General features: G+C 39.3%; 1 long non-coding RNA gene across 1 annotated transcript; it reads right to left on the reverse strand.

The window, feature by feature from the left end:
- Nucleotides 1–1,836: 1,836 nt before the first annotated feature.
- Nucleotides 1,837–10,476, reverse strand: LOC148057035 (uncharacterized). Its single transcript, XR_015701143.1, has 3 exons — nt 8,749–10,476; nt 6,391–6,476; nt 1,837–2,611 (listed from the first exon to the last, which is right to left on the reverse strand). It is a non-coding gene; the product is annotated as an uncharacterized LOC148057035 (long non-coding RNA).
- Between the last annotated feature and the right edge of the window lie 6,619 nt (nt 10,477–17,095).

Genomic DNA, 17,095 nt, shown 5'->3' on the forward strand with positions numbered 1-17,095 from the left:
AATCTTTACAATTTGAATTTACTACATTGTGCTCTTTCCCTTTGGTATTTGAGCCTTTAGGGTGAATTCAGGCCACATTTTTAAGCTTTTCCTCTATAGCCATGAGGTCTAGGGTTTTTTTTTCCCCTCCTGAAGTTTTGGATATAATCACATGACTCTGGGAGGTGGAACTTTAAGGAAAAAGCCAAATATTATAAGGCACATTCAAATCACGAGTTCTGCCAAATACTGGGTAGCACAGGTTTAACGCTGAGTAATACACCATTGAAGTGTAACTGAATAAATACTGAGATCTGACTTTTCGATATAGAAAGAGTAGCAAAAAAAATTCCCAAATCAATTGTCCTCTTCCTGAGGAAACCTCCCAATATTATGAATTAGCCTGTGCTGTCAAATAGTCTCAGTAAAGCTCAATGCTATTATTTATAAGCTTTGATATATTTAGAAACTTATAAGCTTCGATTTTAACATAAACTACTTAAAATTATCATGGGATGGGAGGAAGGAAGGCATCATCCACTTGGCCCTCTCCTTCAACCTGCTACTGAGGGTTTAACCCACACTGAGGGTTTCTTTCACAGAATTCGCATTAAGGTAGAACTATCAGCAAAATCTGGGCCATGCTTATGAATCATAGCAACGTATTTCTGGGTGTCAAATGAAGGTAGTTACTTAATGCTTAAAACTAGGTCCTGAAGATTACCTTGAACGTAATCAGCTCTTTATTTCTAAGCACATTTCTACAGATAAATGCTTCTATTTCATTGCCCCAAACTCTCTCTTTACCCGCATCAACAAAGTTGTCTTCTGTAACTCGCATGCAATTCATCGACGACTGTATTCCTTATACAGTACAGGTGCTGATTTTGTCTGATTCTTTAAAGAAAACAAAAATACCCTGCCAGCTTGACCTGCTTGTTGAAAAGTTAAGCAAACCACTAGTAAAAATACTTAAACTCTTCATTTGCAAGTGAAAAATAAATCCAGTTTTCTAAGTGTGGTTGCAAATACATAGCATGAAAATGTATTGGCAGAAGAGCAGAGATGGTATCTCCTTACCTCTCAGACTAGGGTTTCAGATAATTCTTTCCTTCCTCTATAATGCAATATTTAGGAGGGTAATATAAAATATAAATAAGTCAAACTGATACCAATCTAATAAAGTGAGACTTTAAAAACTGAAAAGCGTTTTAAAAAATCAAAGAAATTCCTCTTGCTTATTATTTTAAGAAAAATTATAGTAACTTTTTTCAAGATTAAAGTTTTCCCCCCTGCCATCTTCATTTTGTTGTCACTTATACTGCAAGTCTAGTATCAAAGTGACAGCCTGCTTAATTTTTAGCAGAAAGCCCTCAATATTGAAAATTACTGATTTCATTGTGAAATCATTTATGAATAATAGTCTAGACACCAGCTCTTCAGATAATGCCCTGAAGGCAAAATAGTCTTTCCACCTGTACTGGCAGAACAGCCATTTCGGACATTACATCCACTGCTCTGCTCTAGGTCCAGTTTATACAGTTTCTAGATTTCATGCTTACACTTGCACAAAAAATACTTTTGAAGCAAAGAAGAGCATTACATGTTAATTCTGAGAGGAGGAAAACCATATTTTACAGACAAACTGGTAAAGGTATATTAAGAAATGCTCATTTTTCTATCATTCTCCAAATGGAGACCTGCAACTGAACTATACTGCCTGAACTATTGCATGATGAAGTTTTAAATAAAATGTGCAGGCGTAACAATTAAAGTATGCTAAAATAAGCTACCATCAACTGATTGCAATCAGGTATTTCTTAGGCTTCTTTATTACCAGAAAAGCAACATTTTTTCCACTGACAACGAAGAGCCTGGAATTTCATCCCAGCCGAAGTCTCCACACTGCAGTTGCTTCAATGAATTCAGAAATTTATTTCAGAATTCAGAATTTTATTCAGAATTCCGAAGGGAACAATTTGTAGGATTGGGACCATAACTACTTTTCGAAAAGAAATTGAAAATCTACAAAACCTACCCATTTCAAAATATTTTCAAGAATTTAAGGGAAATATCTTGTTGCCATTAGTTGACAAGCAATGAACAGTTCCAGCATGGCAGCAGAGATCTGAATCTGAGAGCCAGCGTAAGCAACTGGTTCCCAGTGCTGAGGTTTTCCCTGTGGCAGGGTCACTGCCGAGCACCAAGTCTTCACTGCAGACTTCACCTTCATTATAGGTTGTGCCTTGCCCCTTCCTAAACTGCGGTCTGAATTTTTGTTCCCTGTAAATATGTTTCTCGGGTGCGTCAGGGGTGGTGGTGAGGGCGATGGAGTCATGAGATACCTTTACAGATAGGACAGTGTTCATTATTTTGTCCTCATCCTTTGGGAGTCAGAGTTCAAATGGGTTGAAACTGTTTGACCTGGCTCTGCCTAATCAATGTTGCAAGTCAAGGAAGTCCTTCCACGTCGGAATTCAGGTGGACAGTGCATGCCAGGAAAGGCAAAATCCTCACCTTTCATCTCGATTACTTTTGCTGTACCACTTCTGTGGATAAAGAGGACTTCAGTCTAAGGAGCTGTCCGGGCAGCATCTTCAAAATAAAGTGTTCAAGCAAAACCAAAACAAGGCTGAAAAATAAAGTGGAATTTACAGCTGCATGAACAAACACAATTTCACTTCAACTCATCACACATAAAAAATGAAAAGCAATAACATTAGTAGAAAGAATCTGGCCTGATTTGATTTTTGTTTAACATATGAGTCAAATGGAGACTTTGTGAATGTGAGGGCAAAAGGTTAAACACCGTAATAGGCACAGAATTTAGAATCTCTATAGAATTTGATAGAATCTCTATCAAACTGGACACTGCAATACATCCAGTCAGATTAACTGATCTCAGACCCAGGTTATATAGAATAAATTCATAAGTGAACCTCGCTATTCACCCAGATCCTCAAGATGTCATTACATTTTCTCTCAGTTTGGGATGACTTGGAACATGGCTGTTTTTTCTTTTGAAACTAAGTTTTGTTTTGTCTTTGAATGGTTAAAACCAAAAATAGTAGTCGTACCAACTACCAACTATAATCACACTTCATTATGAAAGCAAAGAACCTACCACACAATTCTGAAATGGAGAATAAATATGAATGAACTCTATGTATTAATCTTCACTTCAACCAGTTTGTTAACAAGGCACAGACACTCTCGCATTCAACTTTCCCAGCTCCTCTCATCTGTGGTTGGACTTCCTATCTAAGAGGCTTTAGCTGTAGACCCTCCTCAGCCTCAAGGAGTTGTCACCTTTATCTTTGTCACCTTCAAATCATGTATCACTCTGTACACAAGTTTCAGAGGAGAGATGGAAATGTCAGTGGTTAGGCACTTTCTTGAAAAATGGGTTTCAGCCTCAGGTGGGAATAGAGTTCCCATGGCATACAAATGTCTGCTATATGAAAGGGAGGCACTGGCTCCTCATGTATAAAGAGCTAGGTGTTTATTCATGCCCGAAAGGATGGCTTAGGCCAGAAGGGAACTTGAATCCAGAATATCCTAGTTAAGGAATATGCCTCCCACATGACATACTGCAAATGCCTTCGTTAAGCACCTCGCTTTGTGAATGCTACACTCAAAGCCCAGACTGTGGATACAGCAGAATTTCTGAGGCGCCTCAAAAATATCTGAAAGGCCTGATTTTGAAGCCATTGCTGTCCCTGTGTGCAGTCCACCATAGCCCAGACTGGATCAGCATACGGTCAGGGCTTCAAATGCCACAAACATGACTGAATAATCAGATCTTTGCATAATTCTCTGTGTTGGACATAATACACATGGAATAATCAAGTCAGGAGAACTCCCAGGTATCTACTGCAAACTACCAAAATATTTCTCAGCATTCCGATTTACTTTGTAGTACAAGGAAACGGTTTCTTTTTTTCTTCCTCCTGGGCATGTAACCCAAGATACACCATACAACATCAAGAGCACTAGCAGCTCAGGTCTTTTTAACTAAATGAGTATGATATCTCTTTTATAAGTTCAGCAAGAGGTCTGGCTCCCCGTCCATGTCATTTAGGGAGACGTAACACTTGTAGACATGTCCAGAAAGAGCCACACTCTAAATCAGCTGACAGCAAAGTAATCAGTTCAGAGACCCAGGTTAAATATCTCTTTGCACCTCAAAACCCCATGATGAAATTCAAACGAAAGCTGTTAAAAACAGGGAGGAGGGGAAAAAAAAAAAGCTTTCCTTTCCTGTCACATGATTAATTAGATCCTAATGTTTATCCAAGCTCAGCAAAACAGCAACCTCTTCCTGCCAGTGAGTTTTGCACGGCGAGGTGTCGGGGTCCGGCCGTGCCGAGCTGCCTTCCCTGCCGGCAGGGTGGTTTTGAGGACAAACACCTGCTGCTGAGGAAGAGCTTCTCACCAGAAAGCGAAGGAGCAAAGCGCTCCTCCGTTCGCTTCACAGCAGCGCAGGGTTGCATCCTGCCCACAGAGCGCTTCGTGTTCATTTGTACTGAAATTTCCTTTGTGAGCCTCAAAGCCACCCTATGCTAGCACAAAACCTCCGCTGAAAATAGTCCAGGATCGCCTACACATTTTTTTTTTCCTTCTGAGTCGAGCCCACAGTACCTTATTTACTCTTTGTGCTTTATAGATGACTTAATGACTTATCAGCAAAATGCATTCTGAACACATTTCAGGCATTTTGTACCGAAATGAATAGATGAAAGAACAGGATTTTTGCCAACAGCACTGATTATTCTTTTGTCAGTAGATAGATGTGACCTGAACTATTCTGTTACCGTAACAAATGTCTGCAGAGGTTGCTAGACAGAAGAGACTCTTTGCCTCAGGGAGAAGGAACGAGAGGGGAAGGTGGCTGGAAGGTGGCCTATAGAGAAGAGGACGGAGGTAATTAATGGTTATGCCCGTATATAAAGATAAGTGCACTAGTAAATGTGTCAGCCCTTCGGCAACAGAAGCCATGACGTCTAGAAACCATGCCTTGACACAGTTCTTTACATCGACATTTTATTTATATAATATAGGTCTATATGGATCTATGTCAGATTTAGGCAGCTGTAAATCAAATCAGAATTGACTGCTCTGAAATTTCAGAGGGTTTTGAGTTGGAGTTAGTGCATCTGATAGGAAGAAAAGTCTCCACAAAACACTCGACAAAGCACACAGAAAACTGGAGACATGCAGAAAACTCTTAAGAGACCAGATGAACTTACACTATTTATTTTAATGGGAATCATACCTATGTCAAGACCATAAGTATTTTCCAAATTTAGCTGCTATTCCTGCAACGAAAACTGGATATGCCCACTCAAGTACAAACCCGCTGAACTTGAAAAGCTTTTCAGCTTAGTTTCAGCTTTAGTTGTGCAATTTGCAGTTCAGAATTATTGCAGCTGTTGTCTTTTTTGTATGGGTTTACAGTGGCAGAAATCCCCTTGAGCTAGAAAGAATTTCTAAAGCAAAGTACCATTTCTTTCAATCCGGAGTGAAATATACCCCTAATATCTGATGCACACGCAGTCTACACTAAGTGAATGTACTGATTTCAGCACATCTTCAAATAGTTTGTTTGGAACTATTACGGAAGATATCTACCTAAAAGTGCATTCAGTTATAATTTCAGGGCAATAGGGTTGTGCATTATTTAGCTACACTTTTTTTTTTTAAAGAATGCTTTTAGGAAAGGCCAGATTCATGTGACATAGTTGTGAATAATATGGGAAGAAGAAACTCTCTGGAGTCAAGAACTCAGAAGCAGCTGTGATAATGCAGCTCCTGACTAACTAGAACAGGTTTGGATACATTCCACCTGGCTGACCACCTACATCATGAACCCATTTACCCCCAGTTGTCCCTGTAATCAGTGGAGCAAGAGAGCCACTCCATGGGCGTGATTCAGATCTTTGGTGTGGTCCATGAATCACCCGCTCAAGATGCTTGTCTCTTCTCATTGACTACAGAGGGAGCCTAGGGCAGCCGGACTCCTGCCGTGGGAGCCGCGGTTAGATGTCTAAACCAGCGTGAGATTAATCTGGGCTGGGATGCTGGATACGTGTGAGAAACAGCACAGCTTGTTTGTAGGAAAGCAAGTAAAATGAACATGAATATCCATAGAAATAAGCAGTGCTGTTATCAGCTTCATTGCTTTGGATTAAGCAGTCCAAGGTTTGCCTGTTTTGTTAATTTTAACTACTCTGGGATTAAATTACTGTATTTGCAAGACTGGAGCCTAGAGCTTCAGAGCCATGGCAATCTCCCAGGATATGTAAAAAATAAATTACCAAGAAAAAAGAATTATGTTCTTTTTATTCCAAAACACCTTGTATATGCATGCGCTGATCCCAGAGTGAGCTTTATAGACATTTAGCCTTTCACCTGTTTATTTCGCAAGACCCCAAGAGAGAACAGGAGCTGGTTTCTATGCGGATCATTTCAAAATCGAGGCTTCAGCTTTTAGAGACCTGTTAAGAGAAAAAAAATAGTAAAAGATTGTATTATTTTAACAATATATGCAATGAGCTTTAAAAATAGTCTGACTAGAGTAAAAAGGATTTGCATGTGAAGTAACACTTCTGTTCCTGTAAATCAGTGTTTGAAGGCAAAAAATAGTTTCTTTTCACTTTGTCTGCTATGCAAAGGCTCCTACTATTTCAAGTGGATTTGGAGTAGGCACTAAGCAAACTGGACCATGATTTCTATGTACTCAGGATTCTCTATTATTAGTCGTTCTTACTGTAGTAAAGCAGATAAAAGCATTTAAAAAATAAAGAGATCTCATATAGCACTTAAGCCTATTTTTAATCCTTAACTGACTAGATTTCAAGTGATAACATACCTTTCATTACACGCACATTGCATGCATGAAATTGTATGCAGCAATCACTGCAGCCCTTGGAATTAGAAGTTTAGGGGATCCAGCGCAATCAGTATGCATAGTAGAGAGTCTAAATACCAGTAATTCTCCTCTCAGCTATAAAGGCTGTGTACTTTAGTAAAATCTCCTCCATCAATGTTATTAATTGTTATGTACAATACTTATGTCTTCCAGAGAGAATACCTAGTTCTCCTGACTTCAATAGCAATTTCTCAATTATACAACTGAAGCTCAACTGAAGTGGCCAATTTCTGCATCCCCTTCTAGAAAAAAGATACCGGCTGTTAAGAACAGAGCAAGACATATGCAGCTTCAGATAGCTACTGCTGAGCAGTACTTAACATTGGAAACTGAAGCTAATGCTGCCATAATTAATTATATTAACCTCCTGTTTGATATTGGCATAACATGGCTTTCTGTCTGTCCCAAAGACACAAGTGCCAAGTCCCCAGTGAGGCCTGGCTTTGTGCGTACAGCGGTACCCACGCTGCAGCGGTGTGTACAGAAACTCATGGCAGAGCGGCATCCTGCGGAGATGGCAGCGGCGATAGCAGGGGTAACAGTGAAAATGGACTCTTTCCACGCACACCCTCATACAGGCATTTATGAGCGTGAACACCACAGTTCATATTGGCTGCTCTAACTGGAGTCAGACTTTACATAAAGCAGGTTGTGCTTCTTGACTGATCCCTGTGGGTCACTCCTCTGAGTTCAAGCTTCTTACAGGAGTGTGTTTACTACCTTCACCTGAGGTTTGATCCAGCGTGTCCTCAGCTGCCACCAAGGTCTTCATGTGTAGTCTTTTGACTCATCTTAGCTACCAAGAAAAGATTTGTCCCTATGTTGTGCCAGATAATACTCTTAGTCACTCGAGTTTTCTGTTTGCCTTTTTCTGTTTGCCCGAATGCCTTGCTCCTTTGTATGGAGGTATTTACATAGCTTTTATCAAATTACAACTAATTAATGCTGGCAGTTATTAAATAAAAAGCCATTTACAATCTAGCTGCTGAAAGTAAGATTACATGGTGTGTAGCTTGCAAGAGAAAAAAACGAGAAAAAGGCATGAAAGGTAGTCCTCTGCCTTCTCTCGGTTAAGAAATTATTATTTCTAGGGAGGTGGACAAAAGCTGAAAAAGCCTTGTGGCTGTCTTGTCCCTAAGCCACATCAATCACTTAATCCTTAAACAAAGTGAGAATAAAAAAAACCCCCAACATTTAGGAAATGGCTGAAAGCCATGTGTAAGATATAAAGGGGAATAACTCATAAGAGAAAAAAGAGCAGACCTGGCATTGTTCGTCTGTGCCATAACAAGAAGGGCAAATGATTTATTTCAAAGCTAAATTCCTTGTTCTCCTGAACACAGATCATATTAAAGACCCTTTGACCATACCATCTGTTTGCATTGTAATTCACATTTAAAAGAGTCAACATAAATATTGACTCACGAACAGGTTCTAGCTTAGGCCTGTAAACTAAGCTGCCACAATACACTTAGGCTTTTGAACAAGGAGCTAGAGGAATATTGGTCACTTTTTCCTTTCCTGTTACATACAATCAATCAATCCATCAATCAGTACTCCAAACACAGGTCAGATCCTCTCACAAATCCAAATAAACTTACAACTTCCCTTTGTCCCTTAAACCATTTTAAATGCCGATGCCTAAAACTTCCAGGAATCATTAACATTTCTTCATATACAAATGTGAAATATTAAGTCTAGCCAAGGTGAGATTAATTTGCCCGTTTCGGTCTAGTGAACTGTTGCCCTTGCCACAAAAGCCGTCGAGGAACTTGGCGCCAGCTCGTTCTTTGTAGTTTTTACCTGTGAAGCCAAAGACTGAAATGGCAGGGACTCACCTAACTTCTGCTGCAGTCATTTAGAGGCACCAGAAACTGTCTGCAGAACGAGAAGGAAGGATTCTTCCATTCACTTTGGTCAGGTATATCGTTTCTAAACTGCACTGTGCCTGTTAAATAATTTATGTTAAATAATTTCTTTGGTGTCTACAGCTGCTGCCTGCAAGAGCAGAAGTAACAGGGAAGAGAACAGAGCGTTCATGTCAGCATCACAGGTTTTGTATTGACCCAAAATATTAGATTGAAGGAAAATGCTGAAAATTACAGTAACCGATGACTGCTCTAATGTATACTAGGAATTCAGCCAACTCTTACATTTAAATCTGTGGATTAAAACAGTGGCTTAAAACCACTTTTGCTCTGCCTGATCTTGAAGATGCAGCAGGTGGCCCTGAATTCGTACTTAATATTTAGTGTCGGCCCAGAAATACAACACAGTTGTTTCTAGCAAAACTAGGGCTGCTCCTGGGGGTTGTCACAGGGATATTATTTCTTTGCAGATAGTATACAGCTTCTAAGTGATAGACATAAGTTTGAGAAGCAGTATTGAGAAATAGCCCTGTCAGGAAAGTCTTGTTTTCCAGATTATATCAAATAACTTTACTTAAGGGTGTGTGTATGTATGCATATGTATACACACGCTATATACACACCAAAATAACATGGCACAAGTTTGATTCTAATATATCTTTAAGCGGTGTGCAAAAGGTAATGTTCCTCACATAAGTATTCAGCATTTACCTGCTACATGTCCGTGGATATTCATCTAATAAGGGGAATATTCAGTATAAGTGATGCAATGACAATAAGTTCTGCAGTACCAGATTTTTGCTGTAAACAGAACCATCAATTTTTATGCCAGCCAAAATCTGCAGTGACAATTTAAAGTTTTAGGTACCAAATCCAGTGATGTTTTGCTGGATTGGGTTGTTTTATCACACATTCTGCAGAAAGGTTAGGGTGGCCAGTAGCCGCAATGGGGAAGGTTCTTGAGTCCCAATTTTAAATGCTCACAGAGGTAGCATCTCTTACCTCTCTCAGTTTGCAGCTAAAATGCTGCAGAAAAGCCTGCATACACCAGTTCTTAGCAAGGTTTCCGAGTGTATAAAAGAAGGGTTTTTCAGCTCCTAGGGCTCAGTTTGGTTGTGTGATTACAGGCTTTTTCATCTGCCTTTAGTAATGCCACCTTTGTAGTACCAAAATACGTGACAGAAAGAAGCTGGCAGCACTCTTCAGCCAGCAGCTTCCCATGACTCCTCTTTGCATGGAAGAGGAAGCGGCCACTGCTGCTCTAACATTTGGCACGATAACGTTTCAAAACCAGGATGTTCCCTGACCTGCTTACAGGTACTGTGGCAATTCCATCAGTACCCCTTTTTCCCTAGCTGAGGTTGTTTTATCCTATTTGACTACATTAAAAACCACTGCAACAGGCTGCCTGAATAACGAGGGATGATTCAAGAAATGTCAAAGCCCTCTTCAAACTACCAAGAAAACCAGTGTTTGCCCTTCCTCAGGCTTGTGTGTTACAATTATTCAACATTTAATGATGGGGGGGGGTATGAGTTTGCAGGAGGGAGATAGGGGATGAAAGTAATTTTTTAAAGGAGAAAATGGGACAAGCCTATGGGGCACTTCAGGTACTGTTTCAATAAAAGAAACTGTGATCTAATTGCTCCATAATTCTTTCTCCAATTCCTCTGAATTAGCCTGTGAGAACTTCTCAGACCTCACAAAACAAATTGAGCTCCCCAAAATCTGGACCTGAGTAACAGCCATCAGACTTTGCTGGTGAGGCCTCTTCTGGCAGAAGACATGGCACAATCCTGTTTGAGTCACCGATTATTAAAACAGTCACCCTTAAAAAATTCAGTTCAACCTAAATGCAAGCATCCCTAAGAATAATACTCTACAAAACAGTAAGAATGCTAACCTAGGAAATGCACAAACAATGGCATTACATTATGTGCAAAAGCAAACTCAGGATTTTCAAAGGTGTTGATTGATACTAAAATTGGTTACGTGCTCCAGCTGTTTTTGTGATGTTATCTACTTCAAGGCTATTGATCTATACACTTCTGCAAACCTTAAGTCACAGGAGTAAAGACAGGTGAAATCTGGCTTTGGTTTTCAGGCTGCAAAATTATCTGGTCCTTTCACACTACTCAGTAGCTTATCTGTTAGAAATGATAACTGGAGATTCAGGAATTTCTAGGGCTGATGATTTCTCACTCTGACGAGGATGCCCGTGTCCATTCCCACTTTAAGCAACATGAGTATAAAGGAAGAGATATTCCTAGGGAGAAAATCATCATCAGAGTATCCTATGCCATGCTCCAGCTGCTTTTAGTTACCCACAGAGGCTGTAGGGAGCACAAGCATTGGTTATGTATGCTGAGGAGCTCAAGGACTGGTTGGGATTTTGGCTGAGCACCGAAGCGCCTTGGACACCTTCCTTCCTACACTTTATTCGTGTACTGAATGCAGGATGGAAAATGAGGGTCCCATCCACAGAGTTACTCTTGCAATCAACGTACACGGTTTGTGCGTGCCTCTTGCTCACATTAAGCTACTTACTCATGTTACTGTTTTATTATGTTAATCTATGTCGTGAAACTAAGGGGTTTAAATCCTTATTTACTCATTCGGTTTCATTCAATCTTGCAAATAAAGGTTCGAAGTGAGTCAGAGCTGGAGTGCTGGTAACGATGAAGTTCCAGGAAATGAAAGGAAAAAATACTGTACGGACTGAAGGGCGTTATAAATACAGTCATCTAAGATGTACCATAACATTTAATATCCTGTAAAATTCACAGACCAGATGTGGAATCTGACATTTCGATTTAAAGAATCACATGTACTGTATGGAGATACGAAGTTCTTTAGCATCAAAGTGCTATTTTTTTGTAAAAAGTAGTATATATTTTACAGAAAATTGTAGGAGCAGGTGCACAGTGAATCGCTTATTTAGGTGGTATATAACAGAGCTGCAAGTAGCCGTTAGCTAGAAATGTACACTTTGTTGGTTTTAGCTCTAATTAGTTTTAATTCATCTGCATATATATTAGCTACTTCATGCACAAACATGCAGTTAGGCACACAAGTTTGGGTTTTACCGTTCAACCTGGATACAGAAATGGAAGCACCATGTGCTAAACTGGTGGTTAGAAAAACGTTGAAAGTAATGTCTTAATTTCTAGCCCTGCGCTCTCTCGCACGCCCTGTCCCAATGGGGCGGTGGAACCAAAAGCAGAGAATTCAGTCAAGAAATTTCATTTTACATTCCTGCATTCGGAGCTTGCATTTTTGACACGGTCACCGACCGGAGGCTGCAGCAAATCTCACAATTAGTAACAGCTTCCAAACATGATTCAGCTGCTGGGGTAGCCAGAAGGCAGCGTGCTGCAGCCGCACGCCCCGGGTACTGCCGTGCATGGCGGTTGCCATGGGAATAATGGCTTTGGGGGTAATTCAGGCTATCCAGGGCTTCCTGCATTAGGGACTTCACAGCCGGGAAGCTGTGACTAAATTCTGCTCACATTGAGCATAACATAAAAAAAAAAAAAAAAAAAAAAAAAAGGATGTGGATCCCAGAAACCATGGGCCCAGACCTGCCAGGTGCTGCACCCTTTTAATTCCCATTTTCTCTGCAACTTTTTTTCAAAATTTGGCAACGTGCCTAGAAGCGACGGGAAGCACCTCTCAGGGAGACCACTGGTTGGGAAAAAAAGATAAGCATTTAGCTCGATGGTTCACATATTTAGTTCTTTTATTTAACAGACGTGGAACAGACGTCCTTAAAAAAATGTTGGGTTTTTTTAAAAAAACCAAATATTACAAATTCTGGAAAAGAATGGGAAAAAGATGAGCTAATTTTGAGTAGAACTCAAAAGTGAAAAGCCTGTAAATACTCAAAACCTCAAGACATTAATGACAAGAAAAGTTTTGTAGCTTAATTTTTATACCAAACCTTTCTCATGGTTTATGTGCTCACTGTACCTAAAATCTGGTACCAGGTTTGCATACAAAAATCACTTACCTTTTGTACAGAAACGCAGTCTTCATACATCCCTTTGGACAAATCTTTGCCACAGGTAGTGTGTACGCTTGCAGAACAGCTGTTAAAACCCTTTTAAAAGTTAGACTACAATAAGAAGTGCTCATTTATTAAATTATTTTTGGAAGTTCATAGTCCTGCTGGGGTCAATAGGAATGACGGAATTAAGAAGTGGAAAAGAAAACAACATTATAAAAATTGTGAACATTTTTAATTGCAAGATTATTGCTTCATGTAAAGGTTCTCTAAAACCAGGCTCCCCTGTAAATGACATGCCTGCCACAGAAAATCCCAGCTGGATGTTTTTTACATCTCTGGTGACAATGGTGAATTTTATCTCTGTGTAACTTCACACTGCACAAGAGCCTGGTCTGAAGGCTTGAACACTATGAAGCAAATAAAAATGCCAGTTTGACAACTTTTTGAAACGTTAGACATACAAAGTTGACATTAAGCTGCTTTCCTTAGCAAAGGTACTTACTACATCGTATTGGAGATGTAATCCTCAAAACCTCTTTTACAGATGTTATTTTTTATACACCAATCTCTTCAGAGTCTTAGAGAATACATACAAAAACCTTAACTTGGCTACAATAGCTGGTTACTTTGAAAGCGGTCTTAAGTACTGTGTCCTGCCAGAAACACGGCATTACCCTTTTCTTTGACAAACTAAACCCCAAGCTGAAAGAAAGGAAAGCTACGTTACCGGCCACGCAAGAACTGTGCACGTAGCGTATTTGGAAAAACACGTTTGGAAAAAGTTTTCAACTTCCAACGCTGATCAAATCACAGGAATTGCCAAATTTAAACTCAACCAGTGTTAGTAACTTAACATATTTTAATAACATATTATACAAAATTTTACAGGAACAAACTTGCGTTGTTTTATTTTTAGTCTGTTTTAAGAAATGAGTGTGTAATGCTACCAAGAATGAAACAGTAGCAGAAATAGCTCCGTGCACGAAACTTATGCCCATTTAATAATTAAGAGTGCCTGTAAGTTTATTCCATGCAGGTTCCCACGCAGAAGCCTGCGTTGATCTGCACTTCTGTGGCAGCTGAGCAAAGCTGTGCTTCCTCTTCTCTAACTTACAGTTCCCAGAACCCACTGAAACACACCCTCTTCATGTTAAGTAATCCTCAGCTACGAAAATTTTTACAAAGATAAGATTCTTCAAAAGTTCTTGAACCTTTACTGCAAACTCCTTCCCCTGCCCCACATCTCACCCCCACGATTTCTGTTTTTATGGCATACAGTTGAAACAGTGAACTCGTTTCTGTAATTCTACCAGTGCATCTGTGCAATAAAAACACTGGCAGAGAAAAGAAGTAATAAATCAAAGAGGGAAAACAGCTTTGAAAAATATTTGCTGGAATGCATTTTAAGGACATAGGTGATGGATGCAGGGAATGGGAAGAGTAACACAAACTACCTTTTGATAATCGTGAAAGAAACAAAGACAGCGATTAGAAATAAAGTTAAATTGAAAAATACTCTGCCAAAAAGCCTGAATTAAGAACATGCTGAGTGCCAGAGAGAGCTCGGAGATACACCACGTTACTAAGCTTTTTGCGTTAGACAATTAAATGAAGCAATTAGATTTCAGAAAGTAGCCAATTATTTTAGGGCTGAAACAAAGGCTGGAGGAAATACAGCTGCCTGTGTTTAGAGAATGGAGAAAAAGGAAAACAAAGCATTGCACTGGAAACATTCATGACAACCAATTCGTATAAAAGGAATTTTTAATTAAAAGTCTAGAAAACCGCTTTTAACTCAGTAATGAAAATAATCCAATTAAAAAAAAAAACTTAATATGCGATACATAATTGATATCTTCAAAAATCATAGGAAATGGCAAGTAAGTACTGAAAGGGACTGTGAAGCGACAGGGGAAGACAATCCTCCAAAACGAGAATTCTCCCGAGATGACACTTTTTACTCTCAACATGTTTTCATGTGCTGTTTTCTCAAGACTGTAAGGAAACAAGACTCTCAAGAGACCAGAAGGAAAAGGTTTTAGTAATTCCTCACAGGCAGATACTCTTGCAGAGTATCATAGAGAATTTGATAAAATGGGTAATTCAGTTACTTGTCCTACACGTTCAAAGCTTTAAGCGCGCGCTAACGCTTCAGTGCCAGTATATACCTCACAGAACACCGAAGCCTCCGTCAATTTAACTTCTGAACACACCACCTAAAAGCCCAAACAGGTTTAGAATAAGCTATGTTTTTATTTAATTAAAAAACAAATACAACATCCTCACCGCAGCATGACCAGCAGAGGAAAAATAAGGAAAACAATTGTAAGGGACTTACTCACAGGTGGCCTGTCTCCCAGGTATATGCTGCGCTGCGACTCAATTTTAGGCTCCTGAGGGCTGGCAGAGAATATTTTTTTCTTACGCTTCCCTGAGTGACAGCATTCAAATGCTACTCCTGCTAGGAAAGCTATAGCCTTTTTAGCACTTCTGAGAAATTCAGTGACAAAGCTTTTTGCTTTTTTTTTTTTTTTTTTAAATGTTCCAAGAAGGACATTGGTAAAGTAATGCCTGTTTAGCACCACTCCTTGCTTTAAAAGCGTCCTTAATATATACCTTCTCCCAATTAGATAGACAGCAATCTCATAACATAAAAAAAAGCTCGATTTCTTTTGGGTTTAAGGAAGTATTTTTTAATGAAATGTGCACAAAATTATACAATATAAAACCTTAATTCAAGTTATAAAAAGAGGTATATGTTTGAGTCCAAAAGACTTAATTTGAAAAGAAAAGATTGCTAACTGGATGACAACACATTTCCTTACAAATTGCACCCTTTTCCCTTACCCCTCCGCCCAATAAAAAATTTTTGTTCCCTTTGTTCCATTTGATTTTGTTCTCACATAATCAATTTTTTAATTTGTAATAAAACCAGCTTTTAATTGGCCCTGAGGTACTGCACAGATTGATGCAGTCTAGGTCATTGCTTTCATATGCAGTAAAACATCCACTATGTACAAATCTTAAAGAAGCAAGAGTTTTTTATCTTCTGAGGCAGAATATTGCTTGCGGCTGATAAGCATTTGGCGACAACTAACAAGTTGTATTCCTATTGATTCTTAAAATATCCTGGTTACATGCAGCAGGCAGTATACTTCTTTTCATATTCCAGATAAATGTGTCTTCTGTGAACCTGAACACTTACTACAAGTGGATATGAAAAACATGCTACTGGACAGATTGAACTTGGAACTGTTGCAGAGCTGTTTCACCACAAACATAACTCATCTTGCTAACTTCACTTCTACTCCACTCTGCTCACAACGATTGCTTAGAGGCACAAAGGGAAAAAGTCTGAAGTAATCATTTTCTTTAAATACTGTAGAATGAAGACTGTTATCTATGAAGCAAGAACATTTTAAGCTAGTCATTTAGCTGAAGTGCAGCATTGTATCTGCTACTGGAAGTCGGGAATTGACAATCGATTCTGACAAGCGTTGGAGCAGGTACTTAAGAGAACTGTACCCACCTGAAGGGCAGGCAAGTGGGAACGTCTGTATTACCCATTGCTCTTCTGCTTGCATACAATCACTGATATTTAATATGCTACAATTAGAAAAATACTTGTGAGAATCACTTAAGAAAAAACCTTAATGAAAAGGTAAATTCACATTACAGCAGTTTCCATTAACTACAGTCGAGTATTCAAGTGTCGTCGTCTAAACTAGAAGCACCAACTGCAACAAAAACTTGGAAATCGTCAATATCACAACATTTATGTAGAGTAGTGGTATATTATATGCTGACACCCGGCCTTCACAGTAATGGCACCATGTAAAAAGAACTTCAAAGGAGCTACAAGTCATGCAGGTACAGTAGCAAAAAAGAAGCCTCTCCTCTTCAAGTATCTATGTAGTTAGAAGGATGTTTGCAGTAACAAACAATCCTACTCATCAAGCAATAATGATTTCAGAGAACTTTTCCCCCTCGCATAGGGGATAGTCCCCAGAGGCTTCTACAGCCCTGCACGTCTTGAAGCTTGTGCAATTTTTCCAGTCTTAGCTTAGGCGTGAAGGCCATTTTTTGAAGTCTGTTTCAAATTAAGGCTGAAAACTGAATCTGGTCTCGTTCATAACTCTTTCCTCTGCAAGTTGCTTACAACCACTTTCAAAAAATGTAAAGGAACGGGAATGAACTAAAAAATTGCGAAGGACTTGGAAGAGCTATTGGATCTGGAGCAGCCTTTGAAGAGAACAAACTGTGGTGAAAGACAGCTGATCTTCACCTCGTATCACTAGATGAAAGTCAGTA

This window comes from Nipponia nippon, unplaced genomic scaffold (genome assembly GCF_047370975.1).
Source record: "Nipponia nippon isolate SJK-2023a ecotype South Korea unplaced genomic scaffold, ASM4737097v1 scaffold_10, whole genome shotgun sequence".
Lineage (NCBI taxonomy): Eukaryota > Metazoa > Chordata > Aves > Pelecaniformes > Threskiornithidae > Nipponia > Nipponia nippon.